Genomic DNA, 12,770 nt, shown 5'->3' with positions numbered 1-12,770 from the left:
CAAGCAAGAGTCATTCGGAATCGAAAAACACCGTAGCCATAACTTTTCCAGCAGAAAGTGTGGTTTTGAATTTTTTTTCTTGGGTGAATTTGCATTGATTGCCTCTTCGTCGCTGGTGAAAGCAATGTTTCATCACCTGTCACAATTCTTCCAAGAAATTCATCTCCACCATTCTCGTACTGTTCCAAAAGTTCGCTGCATACCGTTCTTCTTGTTTCTTTGTGAGCCACTGTCAACATCCTGGGAACCGACCTGGCACAAACCTTTTTTAACGCCAACACTTTCAGTATTCTGCAAACACTTCCTTCCCTTATCAGAACGTAGCGTGACAATTCGTTCACTATGATGCGTCTGTCAGCAGTCACCAATTCGTTAACTCTCTGCACACTGCACATTGTCTGGAGTGTGTGCAGTACGAGACCTGCCGCTGCGAGGACAATCCTCAATCTTTCAGTGCCAGCTTTCATCACGTAACCTGCTTGCCAACCGACTAACTGTACTGCGATCGACAGCAGCATCTCCATACACCTTTTTCAACCTCTTGTGGATGTTTCTCACTGTCTCGTTTTCACAGCACAGGAATTCTATGACAGGACGTTGCTTCTGACGAACGTCGAGTGTAGCAGCCATCTTGAATACAGGCTGTGACGGCGACACTCACGGGAACAGGTTGAACTAAGTTTGAAAACAAGCAGGAAGGATGTATCTATATGCTGTAAAACTTTCACACATGCAGAATTAAAACTGTATTTTTACAAAAATAGTGTGCATTTATTTTGGAGTGACCCTGGTATATACATATGAAAGCTTGGGTAAAGTAACAAAATTTGCGAAATATGTGATTCGATGCTACAGAAGGACGGTAGCATGTTTCCGGACACACTATTAGACAGAATAGGTAGAAACTTCTATGTAGTTGTAATTAGCATGGTTGAAGCGCTGAAATATGTTTCAAAATATTCAAGAGAATCTTAAAATTACAAGAAAAGACAGAAAAGTAAACGTTAAAAGCCAGCTAAGTTGTAAATCACTGATAAAGGTGGCCTTATACGGCTGTAAATGGATGGACAAATGTATGAAAAGACTAAAAACACAACTGATTATCACGCCTAATAGGTGCAGAAGACACGCTGGCATTCAATACACCTTCCATTCATCTTTGAATGGATAAATACGGCTGTTGTATGGTTTCCAGTGCAATCTTACACAGTTCTTCCGGCAAAACAGTGGTAAGTTCAGGTAGCGATGACGGAGGTGGTTAGCGACCACGCACCCCTTCTCTCCAGTGTAGACCACAAAGGCTTAATAACAGTGAGATCTGGCGACCGTGGTGGACTGGTGAGATGCGACAGTTCATCTTCGTACTCACTAAACCAGTCCTCGACCGTGTAAGCACTGTGTTCCGTCATCTTGGAAAACAGAATCACTGCTGGGAAACAAACATTGTTCTAAGCGATGGAACTGGCCAGCCAAAACGGTCACATAATCCCCAGCAGTAATGCAATCTTGCAGAGTACCCAAGAGCCATGGAATACCACGATATAGCTATCCAAATCATCAATGAATCCTAGCCATCTTTCACCCTTGCGATGTGAAACAAGACTCATCAGACTACATGGTATTATTCCATTGTTTCATAGACCAAGTTTTATGGCTGCGGCACCATTGTTACCTGTTATGGGCATCTGCAGCACAGATGAGTGAATCTGGAATTCCACATCGCCCTGCAGTTTCCTGCTTATGGAGCTGTCTCGATGCGGTGTCTCTTGAAACGCCAAACCCTCGGCTCCCCTGGGAGAAACCACCGTACGAGCACCAACGATTTGCCCACGATTGAATTCATTTATCTGCGACATAATGCACTCACAGCTACACAGTACACTTTCCTAATCACAACTGACCCTCGCAAAGTAACGACGCCGTTGCACATATTCCGTTCGTGGTCGAATAAAACAGTGCAACTTGTAGAATTGGCCAGCATCTGCATTTTTCTTCATACATGCTTTTCTCACGATGTTTCCATGTTTTTGTCCAACCCCTGTACTCTTATACATCTGAACAGTCAGTTTAAGCCTCCTCACACGGAAGCCTTATTACGCAGCGCTGGCGACTTCTGCCGCCATTGCTATTTTCCATGCAATTGCTGCTTATTCAGAATGTATCCAGAGAGCCGTATAGAATAGGAAATATTCATTTATACTCCTGTTGACTGCCACATAACCTAATCACTTTATAACTTCTTTCTACAGTATCGTAGTCTATCGATACTGCCGCAGCCCTCTCGAAGATTTCTGCGGACGCCACAAGGGGCCCTTTGGACATCGCCACCAATGAAGAACTTCCAGGCCGCCGATCAATGAAGACTGCGAGGAGGGGGCTATAAGCGGCAGGCACCAATCTTCTATTCGATATTAGTTCCGCGTCTCTAGTTGGTCCCGAACGTTACATAGAGTTGTTGGTAGCCCTACCGGCAAACATTCAGTATACCGAGACTACTCACGCGTCTACCTTCTGCCTCGGATGTCACCAGCTGTGAACAATATAGGTTTTTTCACGCACGATATATTTATTTAAAGTGTATGTGTGTCAACTAATCGTTTTGCTTGCCCGTCCAAAATCCTACAGCGTCATATTCCTTTGGCCACATTCCACCCATGTATCATTAGCAGCCCCGAGTGAAGTGGTGCAAAGATTATCACACTAGACTCGCATTCGGGAGGACAACGGTTCAAACCCGCGTCCGGCCATCCTGATTTAAGTTTCCGTGGTATGCCTAAATCGCGTTAGCCAAATGCCGAGATGGTTTCTTTGAAACGGCAGGGCCGACTTCCTTCCCCATCCTTCCGTAATCCGATGGGACCGATGACCGTGCTGTTTGGTTTCTCCCCTCTATCAACCAACCAACCTATCAGTAGCATCGAGAACGTAACACTTGGCTCCTTGGAACATAACTTTTACCGGTTCGCATCGTAACACTTTCGACAATGGTGGGCTTGTCTTCTAGGCATCTATGGGTGAACCGTTACCAAATGCGCCTTCACAGAAACAATCATCACTTGATAACGACAAATTGCTTTTATGAATGCACTGTACGAATACATATTCGCAGAATAGTGATTCTTAGTCACCTTCGCTCGGGAAGCTATCTTAAACATGTGATAGTCATGCTTTACAAAAAGAATAACTATTCTTATGTTTACCAATCTAAATAATTATTCCTCTCGCTTATTATTAAGTTAAAGAGATAAACACTTTATCTGAAAGACCCCGACATTTTGAGAATGCATAAAATTGTATTTCACCTCGGCTTAAGAATATCAACCGAAATATACATAAACACAAAGTCGCCGAGGAGCAGTTCGTTGTGCATGAGTAGCGATTTGCCCTGGATTTGCATTAATAAGCGTCTATGGCCTTACGACTTGTCTGGCGTTGCGGTAATAAATTTTACGCACAAACTTTTCCCGCTGATTCGACCTGTCTATTAGTGAAGACTATATCAAAATCGCAGCAGTTCCTGAGACTAGCTCTCGTATAGAGATAAAAAATCGAGAAGGAGGACTTAAATTATTATTGTATAGATAACTGACAAAAATAAAATGCGAAACTGCTAACGCAACTTACTGTTCATAGATGTAATGTGAAGCAAAAGAAATAGTATTTAGAAGAGTCAAATATATAAGTTCACAAATTGCTATTTATCATAAGAACCAGTAAAAAATTTCATCCTGGAGGTGAAATAATTTATGCTGAAGATTACCCCGCAGATAAAAAGCTGCAGAATTCACAAGTACTTGTGGCACTGTAAATAGAGTAGCAAAAAATAAGTTTTCGAAAGAAACCAAAATTAAATTTTACTGACTTATGGCAGTTCCTGTCGTTTTCTACGGCAGTAAGACCGGGAAACTTTCCAAAGTGTGGAAAAATGCAATTCATGTCTCTGCAAAGAGATTCCTAAGAGCTCTGAAGTATGTACAAAATTAGATAAAAAATGTACATATTACAAAAGAGTTGCAGTTTTAAACAATGAGCAATGAAATAGATGACTGCAGAGTTAAATGGTAAGAAAATGTGATAAGAAAAAGTGTCGATTACCTCTATAAGTGACGAATAACTGGTCTTGGAAGACCAAGGAAGAGGTACCACAAATCAGGCTTACTGATGAAGACGGAATAGCCGTCACACCTAATCCCTGAAAGCGAAGATGATAAGGATGATGATGATGATGGTGGTGGTGGTGATGATGTTGATGACGATAACGACGACGATGATGATGATGATAAACATGTCTGTATAAATCATTACGTTTTATAAAATCTTCGAGTGTCCTATCTGAACTAAACATTAAAGATATTTGCCTGTACCCTACAAACCGAGAAATGTATTAGTGTACATCGAGAAAGTTCACAGTGACTTAGCACAATGGGCTAAAATTCTGCGCAAAACGAAAGTCTGACGAAACGAAAACATGTGTTCGTAAGTACAATACAAAAATTTTACATGTTTCTCTGTTAACATTTTATCTGCTTGAGTGTCACTATTGTATTGATCAACTGTAACCTGTCAGAGCTGATTGTACCTCTGTTGTCCTCTCTGGGAATCTAAAAAGCTGAATGATTTATTTTTGTGTGTAGTTTACTAATTGTAATACAATAGAGAATTGATAATGTGTTTTTTTTTAATTTAAAGTGCAAAATGCAGATCGACTCCCAAAGGTTCATATTAAATTGAATTTAGATTTGTAATAATAATCCATGTGTTTTTTTTTCCATTGGAGGACTGACCTGGAGACAGATCGATACTGGCTTGTAGGCAGTGATGTCGCGGTTCGATGTTGTGAGGTGCTTAGTTAAAAGAGTTCTTTATTGTAACGAAGCTCGGATAAAAAGATTAAGGAAGTTTCTTGGCTAAAATTTTCACAGTTGTAAGTCGTCTCAACAAAATATATGTCAAGAATACAAGAATATCCGGACATGAATTGTGGAGATGTGGTTGTGGCACTGACACGAAAAAGACAATGGCCCTGGATGGCGTCTTGGTGAGCCATATTAGTCTCCATTGATAGAGACGAAAATAAATTGTGTAATGTTGCTCCACACCACATATTGCAATTGTTGATTTACTACAGGGTAAGATATTTTGTGTGCTGTCATATCTAGAAGTACATAGGGAGAATAAATCATATTATAGAACATATCTGAACTACGAATTTTGGAACAACACAGTTTATTGATTGTTCTCTGACTTAATGTTGCTGGCCGGCCGGAGTGGCCGTGCGGTTCTAGGCGCTACAGTCTGGAGCCGAGTGACCGCTCCGGTCGCAGGTTCGAATCCTGCCTCGGGCATGGATGTGTGTGATGTCCTTTGGTTAGTTAGCTTCAATTAGTTCTAAGTTCTAGGTGACTGATGACCTCAGTAGGTAAGTCGCATAGTGCTCAGAGACACTTGAACCATTTAATGTTGCCTGCAGACAATCATTACCATATTTCCTGTGTTACTTTAATAAAGGGGTTAATTTTTTTACTATATGAAATGACAACGTGTAACCTCCCCCTCACTTATCGACCTTAATGACATTGAAAAATTAAACCGCGTTTAGCTAATGGAAATTTGGGAAGAGCAATCGTCACGGAAGTTAATCTGTCAGTAAAGAGGGAGGAAAGGTTACATCTAAATGAAAGGAAAAATGCAAATGAAATTGGTGGAAATTAATTTTGAAAAAGGGTAAAGTTAATAAAGAAAGCAAATGTACGGTCGTTACGTTAACAATTAACTGGCGTTAATTAGATACTTGAGATTTGGGGAAAATTACGGTCGCCAGTCGTATAGACAACTACTATAATAACTGAAAAAGAAAGGTTAATGCACATATAATTAGCACTAAAAGCGTGGCAACTGAAGGTTGACACTTGTTGTGTGAAAACTGAATGTTTGTCAGAAGTAATAAAATTCGCTACACTCTGACTTGATTTAGCAGAAGGATTAATAAAACCGAAAAATTGAAAGTTAATTTAGTGACTGAAATTAATAGTGAGCGTTGTTTCTGAAGCATTGCGATATTAAATAAAAGAAGGTTAGTCTTGGGCTACCTCAACAATCATCTCAAAAGCAACATGAATCTTTGCATTTTAGAAATTAGAGATTTAACTTTGAACTTGAATTAAATGACTCTGAACAATTAACAATAGTAAAATTTAGTATGTACCAAGCGGAGTTGCAGTCACAGGTAAGCTAAAATATGGTAACAAAACTCGCACTCTTAATTTGTGCTTGTGTAATCTAAATATTGTAGCCAGCTATGAATACTTTAACTGAACTTTGAAATTAAAGCAGTGAAATGGAATGATATTACTTTAATGCAGGCGTTTGAATTTCAACGAGACTCGGGTTCATTTCGGAAAAGGAAGGGACCCTGCTTGGTAATGGAATTGGGACAATGATCAACAAAGGTTCATGCTAAGTTGCTGTATTTTAGTGACGCAAATGGAACAGTTTGAAAAGCTGAGGTCTGCCATACGGTTCTAAAACTTTACGTGCTTTCAGCCTTCCTTGCTGGTTGATTGAAGGCTTGAAGTCGTCGATCTAGGAGGTGGCAACAATCACTTATTGTCGGCCATCACTGTTGCAGAAGCTGGATGTTGGCGCTCCTTCTTCACGACATGGTCACCAGGCGAAACGGCTCTCGATGTGTCCCAGCTAATGTTTCCCGTCCGCGACCCCGTGCCAGAAACTATCATAGCAAGTCGAGCGTAATTACATGCTGCCAAACCTCGCAGGAGCATCACTCAACACACCTGCTCCACCGCCCTACTCCAGCCAGGCTCTGCTCTGCCCCCATGCACCACGCGACAGAGTTAACACTCCCAAGATCTTAAACACTTTGGTTCTCCACACGACCTATCGATGTAATCGTTCGATAGCGTAGTTTTCCCTGGGCAAGACCCAGAGTAAAAATACCAATAATATTTACAAATCAAACGAATTATACATCGACATAAATGCATATATATATATATATATAGACACAGAAATTTCCGGCGTTACAAACGTTAATGTATCTTTCATCAAGTACATAGTTTTATAACGAACAAACAGAAGAAGAATCTAGTGGAATCGTGGCCTTTCCAATTTGTCGTGTTTCGATTAGTTTTGCAGTCAATTTTCGGTTGTATTGTAAATAATTTTAGTAATTCCTTACGACAATTTTTTTAAAACACAGTAGCTACGACGCTACGTGGTAATTATTTTTCTGGTATTCATCTTGCTTTCAAGTAACTCTGGAGTAATAAAAGAAAAACTGTCTTTAAAAACCTTCAGGACCGGCAATAGTAATATTCTATATTTAGTATTTATTACAAATAGAAGGATACTAACGGTAAATTAGCCGCTACACTCGTCCTGACGCTGAATACAAGCGTTATTTGTTCTGTGGATAGAACTGAGTTATCAAAACGATATCGCAGGTGGGCAACGCAGTGAAGCGTATTGCAGATGTAATTTGTGTGTGAAAAAGATCAAACCACGATTATACCTGTTCGGTATTGTTATCAGTAATGTGCTCCCGTACGTAGTAACAAGTTAGAAGTCCTAATGAGTTTTAATTCTGTTAGATACAGTTCTGTGACTGATGTTGTGTAGATGATGAAAATCGTTTGACCACAATGTTACGAAGCGTCTGCGTTCGCTTTCGCGGATTCCGGTAGGCAGATATCTCGAAGATGAAACGTTTTCTCTTTCCTTACCTTCAGCCTTAATCCTCACCGGCTTGCATTTCATACATTTTAAATCCCGAAAAAGTTTTCAGAGTGAGAAACTCTGTCTTTTTTACGGGAGCAAAAGTAATTTAATGTTCCCTGAGTGTGGCGGCGTCCGCTGTCAGGCGGCTTCTTTAACAGGAATTGCAGAAGTTATACGCCTGAAATCACTGTGCAAAGGCAGAGGGTGTTCTTGGAAGATTGTTTTTCCACATTAATCAATTTCTAATTGTCAGTGGCTCCCTATTGCTGCATATTTGAAGCAACTACAAAAGAGAAGAATTGATCAGAAAATTTTTAAAAAAAGAGAAAGGATCGATGCTACAAAATGTGATTTCCAGCTACCATCCACTATCAAAACACTACTATCTGACCGCCTTGGTGTATGATACCTAGGCAGCGCACCTTTCTGCAGATTTTCCACTAATCTGGCTGTGAGAAATGTAGTTTTCATTTAAAAAAATTATAGGCAATACCACTGGAGGTGATCTGCACTCATTCTTCGGACTGAAAGTAAGAAACTGAAGGAAAATAGTGTTGAGTGTATAACCTACCTCTACTCTTGTATTTTAGTATGGTTTCACCTAAATCACAGAAAAACCTGTCTCCTTGTTGTATGTTATATCCCAACACAACAAATAGACCTGTCACGGGAAAAGCCACATATAATCCTCTTACAAAAATTTAGTTTAGTTTCCAAATAAAATAAATCACTTTTACACTGAAATATACAAGAATATACCACATCCGGTTAGCGAAGTTTCCCTTTCAGTATTCCATTAATGCCCTTATAATTGCTGCTGTTATTCAGTAGGTCTAACACTGGTCAAGATGCTGTTCGTCGATTTTTGCACAAGACGAAGCAAACTATAATTTTATAAACTCTGTGTCTAATCAACTGAAACACTGGTGTAACAACTTCGTTTACAATTATGACAGTAACAGAACAGATAAAATGAGTTTTACATATAACGGTCTGCTAGTTTTGCTGTTTGTTATAAGTCATAGATTTCTCATTGTGCCTTGCGTTGTACATGCGGAGAAAATTAAAAACTACACCTACAACTGGCTTTAGTTTTTTTGCGACACCAAAGGCTACGGTGCAAGACATACTGCTAAAAAAGTTGAGATATACTTTTTACGGCCATTTTCTGTAAAAAAACATTTATAAGTCAAGGATCAAAACGTTCGTTAGCAATTAATTAATGGGAAAATTTTTACCAGCATTGATCACTACGTGAAAAGGAGTTACAATGATCGCATTGTGGCAAATAAAAGGAAGATATTGTAATTAACATTTAATAAATGTATACGCCAATATATATTTACTTCTATCAATAAAGAGGCCAGTTCGGGATTTTCAGACAAATGACCAACCGCATCTGCTTGCTAACAATAACATTCCTTAGCTTGAGCTAGTAATTAGAAGCCCTGATTGCAGTTTGACTGTCTTATGACATATGTTTATGAACTTTTTCTCTTGAAAATGACTAAATAGCTGAAAATGGCCAATAGTCGATTAAATAAACGCAAATATTTATTATCAGCAGGAACAATAACGACTTTCTATAATTTAATGCCTGTACGTTGGAACCCCAGTAACTTTTGTAACTAACATTTCCTATGTAACAAAATATTACTTCCATTCACATAGTTTCCCTTGTAATTTACGGCGCATTAGAAATCGTGACAGAAATCGTTAGATGTAAGGGTGATATCGTGGGGCCTGGTAGTAATGTGGGCCTCCTTCTTTATGTAATAAAAAAGCTGCGAATTCTGGTAGTGAATGTGTCAGTTACAAGGGTAGTTGGTAGTTACGTCACGAGATAGTTTCACCAGTGAGCAGCGAGGTTATCTTCGTTTCACCACCGACAAGACACTTATAGATGTAGTAGTTTGTGTCAATATTACTGCAGCTATGCCTATTTTTACATTCGTTGTCATATTTTACTTGTATTACCCACGTATCCAGGGTTATGTCCACATATTCATACTGTTATTTATAGTTAACGTTAGGTGATGGTAAATATTTGTTTTCGAGGATGGCGGTGCAGGTATGAGTCCCCTTCGTGCTGGCACTATGAACCCCAGTGCCAAAGATAAAAATTATAATCACTACAGTACGACAACTTCCGTTTAATTTTGTGTTGAGAGGTCTAGTAAAGAGTTAATGCTAGTAAAGCGTTAATGCCTATGAGAAAACTAAAAAGAAAGGTTTGAGATGAATGAGACATTAAAAGCAAGACATCCGGCAAAGAATGGGGCTAAAAATGGGAGGCAAATGTAGGGTGTCTTCAAGAAGATTGTAAACTGTAAATCTTGATTTAAAGTATCTTTTTTGTAAGTTGTTGCTTAATCTTTTGACTTTATCACATGAGACTCACATTAGAAGCATAATTTTTTCACATATTGTTTAAGGTTCCATAAAATAAATTATTTTTTGTGTAAGACATAATATCTCGAAAACAGTATGATAAATAAGTGAAAGTCGTGTCAAGTATGTACCCAGCAAGTTTGAAACAGAGAGAAAAGAAATCGTGGCACTAAGGACAAATAGGGTGTGGTCCGTTACACCGCCTCTTCCTACAAAATAAAGAATGTTTAACGTTTTTCCCTAATTTGCCTGCTGCCTTGTACATTACTCAAGCTGACCTGTTAGTTTCCATATGATGAAGTCGTACGATGTCCGAGCCCTTATCTACGTTGGTCAGGGCCGGCCACGTTTCTCAGTGTTTTCTTTTACTGCTGATAAACCTGTGTTCCTTGAAATGTTCGTTGGATCGACGCTTTCGACTGCGACAAGTGTTTTAATAAATTAACGACATCTTAATAATGCGAATGCCAGACCTATTTCATTGTGTAAATACTTCCCTTGTCACTGTATACGAGGATTTCCGACTAGCTAATTTGGGTGAACTCCGAATTTATGGGATGCTAGCAATACGGCTCATGAACTACGACACTCACTCCGTAATTCATTTCACCACAGGGCGCAGTGAAAGCTGGTTTTCATGGCTGCTTTGCAAAGTAATTCCTGAAATATGATCTAATTATGAATGAGCGTAGACAGAATATCGCAGTGCGGAACTTCAGTTTATGGGACAGCATTATTTAGTCCGTGGAAACAAGGCTCTAATGAATCTTAATGAACAGGGATTGTGATTCTAATTAAAGGAAGGCCGGAAAGGGAACGTTTCGCTGAATTCTGGCGTTGCAGCCTGAGAAAAAACATACTGCAAGAGGCTTGTCCGACACCTAACGATCTTGACTCTTGTACTTCTGAACTCAGTTTTAACTTTGGCAATGATATCTCATACTGAGAGCCTACGGCAATTCAGCGAATTTTCTCCCTGGAATTTAAACTTTACTGTCATTAAATGGACGTGCATATATTTCACCTATGAGTCGCTATTTCATAGTTCAACGGAGTGTTGGTGACATGTCCGGCGAGATGCTTCGGAGAAGAAACTCAAGCAGCGCCCTATGGATTTGCTTTATAAGATGCTGAAGAATTGGAGCATAAAATTTACATTTTATTCGCACACAATTTCTATTCACAAATAACGAATGAACGGTATTAGTGTAAACGAATAACTGCCGAAATAAATATTTTTATTTGTCATTCGCGAATTACAAGTAATAATACCTATAGTACTTTCTCGTATTTTCAAAACCCATTTGCTCGAGTAATGTCCTGGCGTAATTTCATCCACATTTGGTGAACGTACGACTAAGTCACTTGAAGAAATGCAAAGAGAATGAAACACCTATACCAACCCTAAGTGTGGCTAGCTGAGTATAAGTGAGATTTAAAAGCAAATGAAAAAGGCCATAATTGTTTTATGTTTCATAGTTTTCTGGAACTCTTGCCTGATTAGTTACAGTGCTATCGCAGTTATTCCTGACAGTGAGGGAGGGCTGAGAAGACGGGAGGTTACAGTAAACGAAAACAACGATAGCAGAGTCGAGTGTATAATATTAATGGTCGCTCTGCTCAATGGAGAGAGTTACGGTGGTATTTACGTCCAAGTTTAGTTGAATAAAGGCGGTATAAATCTGCTGAAAACACCTAGAATATTTGCAAAACATTTTATTTGTTCACAAAGGTGGTATAATTTATCTAAAAGTATCTTGTATTACATGGTGATTTAGTTGTCCCTACCTATGGATTTTAAGCAACCGACAACACCTTCAAAAACTCGTACGAGATTTTGATATTCTCTCGCTCACTACGTCAAAATATTAGTCATACAGCAAAAATCAACAAAACATTTTTGTACGAACTTACATGCGGTTAAATTTTGTACTTGGTTACGTTTTCGCTGGAGGCCATGGTTTTTGAGTTATTCAATAAAAACGAGTTTGAAGGTGACTTTTTTACGTTTTTCCTGAATAATTCGAAAACCATGGCCTCTAGCGAAAATGTATCCCAGTACGAAACCTAACCTGCTTAAATTTCGTACAAAATGGTTCTGCTCACTTTCTCTGTAGGACAAATACTTTGAACAGGGCGACCAAGGGGAATATGAAAATTTGCGGTTGGTATTTGAAGGCGTTGTGAGTTGCATAAAACCCATAGGTAGAGGCATTTAAATCACACTGTATAATTAACGTGGAACACATTATGACCTAAATAAAATGGTTTAGTAGTGCTCTTTTGCAGATAATTTACATCAAGATTCCATATTTAATTAGCTTCACATCCCACTTTGAGATTCACCATCATTACGAATATGATCATTTTTCCACATTTACGTATTGTGAGGAATTCTTCATCTTACTACTCTTTCGTGCACATGCCAACACACACGAAGGTTTGCGATTAGAGCTACGAAGGGTCGAGGAAAGTGTGTGGTGCAAAATCTGATGTCGCAGCTAAGTGTTCCATACATTAGAGAGTCAATTGTAACGTATACACATATACATTCCTATATTCTTGATTTATTCGCTTCTAGCTTGCACCGTACGTCCTGTTTATGAAATTATAATAATAAGAATTTATCACAGGTTCATTTC

The sequence above is a fragment of the Schistocerca piceifrons genome, chromosome 1, assembly GCF_021461385.2.
Source record: "Schistocerca piceifrons isolate TAMUIC-IGC-003096 chromosome 1, iqSchPice1.1, whole genome shotgun sequence".
Taxonomy (NCBI): Eukaryota; Metazoa; Arthropoda; class Insecta; order Orthoptera; family Acrididae; genus Schistocerca; species Schistocerca piceifrons.
This window is presented reverse-complemented; position numbering follows the sequence as displayed.